We start from the raw sequence: 4,141 nt of genomic DNA, 5'->3' as shown, positions 1-4,141 counted from the left end.
GGCCGAATGGCCTACTCCTGCACCTATTTTCTATGTTTCTATGTTTCTAACAATGAGAATCTGGTTCATGGATGTCGTTTGAGAAACAACTCTGCTGGTGTTCTACCAGTAGTTGTATGAGGAGTATTGCGATAAATAATTAGAAAATTTGCCAATTTGTGGTCCAACGACAACTGCCATTTCTTTGGACTTGGATCCAACATTTGTTTGATGAGGGCACGTTTTACAATTTGTACTGTGTGTTCTGCTGCACCATTTGAAGCAGGGTAGTACGGTGGAACCTTGGTATATTTCACACCGTTTCTGCTCATGAACTGTGCAAATTCTTCTGAACAAAATTACGGCCCATTATCAGATACAATTTCTTCTGGGAGGCCATATGAAGAAAACTATCTTCGCAATTTGTCTCGTGTTTTGCTTCTTGTTATTTTCCGCATCGGAAACAGCTCTACCCACTTCAAATAGCTATCAATCACAATGAACAATTGTCCTTCTCGCTCAGCAAAATCTACATGTAACCTTTGCCACACCCTGGGAGGCCATTTCCATGGCTGTAATGGTACTGATGGTGGTTTCTTGCTTACCGATTCACATGTTGTACACTGACTAATGGGCTAGATTTTCCACTTTTTTTGCATGCATAATGTCCACTTAACGTCCATTTTAATGCTGAAATTACGTATAAAGCCCTGATATCACCCATTTAGCCACAAAATGGAAACTGACGCCCATTTTTCGGACACTTATCGCCAAGCATTACTTTCCCCATGTGTGTAATTCCAGGAAAAAATAATACCGCCCGCCCACTTCTTTTGGGCGGAATCATCAGAATGGGTGAAACCAACGCCCATAATATTGCCCAGGTTTACTTTCTGCAAGTAATTAATGCCGAGATTCAATAATACCACTGCCCACTTTATTTTGTCGTAAAGATCACATTTGCTGAAACTAACGCCCAGGAGATCGCCAAGCATCACTTTCACCACCTCGCAGACATCTCGCCCACAATATCGCTCGCCCAAAAAAACGCCGGGAAAAAGTGGAACTAACGGGAATTACTCACAGCGTTATGGACGCCATGTCCTAAATCACATGTCGCATCATTTAAAAGGCTGCTCTGCTTCAACCTTGGGCAAGTTCGGATGTACTCTGGAGGTCTGTGGAGGTGATGCGAACATCTGAACAAACATCTTTATCATACTGTGAACGATTGGAATTGAATAGGTTTCTTCGTTGGGACACTCATTCTTTGTGACCAATCGGTGGAAAATAGATAGCTATTGGAATGGGGCCTGTCCTTTCTCACCCTCTCTTGATGACCAATTACATGCTACAGACTCGAGATGGCAGAAGGTACGCTTCACAGCATTATGTGCCCAATGTAAGATGTGCTAGACTGATGAGGAAGACCAGACGTTACACCCCCTGCAAGTACAGGGAGAAGCAGTCTTACCTCGACTTGCCCGACACCACCTGTCTTCGGAGACTACGCTTCCACAAAGAGGTTATCACTGAGGTATGCCAGCTCATAAGGGTAGATCTGCAGCCTGCCAGCACCATCAGTACTGCACTGTCCGTTGAGATCAAAGTCACCGTGGCACTGTCGTTCAATGCATCGGGTTCTTTTCAGACCTCAGCTGGCGACATTTGCGGTCTGCCTCAGCATGCCACACATTGCTGCATTATACAGGTCACTGAAGCCCTGTACACATGCAGGATGGACTTTATCAGCTTCCCTATGACCAGGGAGGCTCTGATTGGGAGGGTTTTAGGATTCTACCAAATTGCTAACTTCCCCAGGATGCAGGGAGCAATAGACTGTACACACATCATGATGCGGGCACCTTTTCAGGATGCTAAGATTTTCAGGAACCGCAAGGGATTGCACTCCCTGAATGTGCAACTATTTGTCGACCACCAGCAAATTATTATGGCAGTGAATGCTAAATTTCCGGGTAGCATCCATGATGCTCACATCCTGCACTATATCTGACTTGTTTAACAATCAGCCACAAGGTCAATGCTGGATGCTTGGTGACAAAGGATATGGCCTCGCCACCTGGCTGATGACCCCCCCTGCGTGACACCCACACCAAAAACGAGAAGCAATACAATGAGAGCCACAGAGCCACTCGCAATATCGTGGAGAAAACCATTGGAGTCCTTAAGCAGCACATTAGATGCCTGGACCACTCAGGAAGCGAGCTCCAATACCACCCTGAGCTGGTAGCTCAATTCATGGTGGTGCACTCCATGCTGCAAAAATTGGCTGTCAGGAGGGGACAAGAATTGCCAGAAGAGTCTGACAGTCCACCTCAGCAGAGAGAGGAAGAGGAGAAAGAGGAGGTGGATGCTGACATCGGCAAAGACAATAAAGCTGATGGTGAAGTCATGCCCCTGCCCCCCCTGTAGACCGCATGAAAGGGCCCGTGGTGGCATGATAGCTGCAAGACTCTTACGTCAGGAGCTCATCAATGAGTGCTTTGCCTGAAAGACTGTTGGTTGTATTTACAAAGCTGCCACACTGCTGGGTGTGCAGTTCATACATCAATGTTGGGCATCACCTTAGTGACAGTTAAAGTTTAATTTGATTGAAGTTAAGTGTAATTATATCCTTTGATGTTAAGGAATCACCAGCGTATAATGGTGCAGCTATGAGAACCAATGCGCAACAAGATTTTGTTAAATAAAAAACATTTAAACTGAACATTTGTCTGAAATCATAAGTATTTCTAATGTAGCTAGTGTAACACCACTTTTTTAAAAAGGAGGGAGAGAAAATGGGTAATTATAGACCAGTTAGCCTGACATCGGTAATGGGGAAAATGTTGGAATCAATTATTAAAGATGAAATAGCAGCGCATTTGGAAAGCAGTGACAGGATCAGTTCCAGTCAGCATGGATTTATGAAAGGGAAATCATGCTTGACAAATCTTGGAGAATTTTTTGAGGATGTAACTAATAGAGTGGACAAGTGAGAACCAGTGGATGTGGTGTAGTTGGACTTTCAAAAAGCTTTTGACAAGGTCCCACACAAGATATTGTTGTGCAAAATTAAAGCACATGGAATTGGAGGTAATGTACTGACGTGGATAGAGAACTGGTTGGCAGACAGGAAGCAGCGAGTCGGGATAAACTGGTCCTTTTCAGGATGGCAGGCAGTGACTAGTGGGGTGCCGCAGGGCTCAGTGCTGGGACCCCAGCTATTTACAATATACATCAATGATTTAGATGAAGGAATTGAGTGTAATATCTCCAAGTTTGCAGATGACACTAAGCTGGGTGGCAGTGTGAGCTGTGAGGAAGATGCTAATAGGCTGCAGGGTGACTTAGACAGGTTAGGTGAGTGGGCAAATGCATGGCAGATGCAGTATAATGTGGATAAATGTGAGGTTATTCACTTTGGTGGCAAAAACGTGAAGGCAGAATATTATCTGAATGGAGGCAGATTAGGAAAAGGGGAGTGCAACGAGACCTGGATGTCATGGTACATCAGTCATTGAAAGTTGGCATGCAGGTACAGCAGGCGGTGAAGAAGGCAAATGGCATGTTGGCCTTCAGAGCTAGGGGATTTGAGTTTAGGAGCAGGAAGGTCTTGCTGCAGTTGTACAGGGCCTTGGTGAGGCCTCACCTGGAATATCGTGTTCAGTTTTGATCTCCTATACTGAGGAAGGACGTTCTTGCTATTGAGGGAGTGCAGCAAAGGTTCACTAGACTGATTCCCAGGATGGTAGGACTGACATATGAGGAGAGACTGGATCGACTGGGCCTGTATTCACTGGAGTTTAGAAGGATGAGAGGGAATCTCATAGAAACATATAAAATTCTGACGGGACTGGACAGGTTAGATGCAAGAAGAATGTTTCCAATGTTGGGGAAGTCCAGAACCAGGGGTCACAGTCTAAGGATAAGGGGTCTTCTTCACTCAGAGAGTTGTAAACCTGTGGAATTCTCTACCACAGAGAGTTGTTGATGCCAGTTCGTTAGATATATTCAAGAGGGAGTTAGATATGGCCCTTATGGGTATGGAGAGAAAGCAGGAAAGGGGTACTGAGGGAATGATCAACCATGATCTTATTGAATGGTGGTGTCGGCTTGAAGGGCCGAAGGGCCTACTCCTGCACCTATTTTCTATGTTTCT

Source organism: Pristiophorus japonicus, chromosome 1 (genome assembly GCF_044704955.1).
Source record: "Pristiophorus japonicus isolate sPriJap1 chromosome 1, sPriJap1.hap1, whole genome shotgun sequence".
Taxonomy (NCBI): Eukaryota; Metazoa; Chordata; class Chondrichthyes; family Pristiophoridae; genus Pristiophorus; species Pristiophorus japonicus.
Note: the sequence above shows the minus strand (reverse complement) of the source record.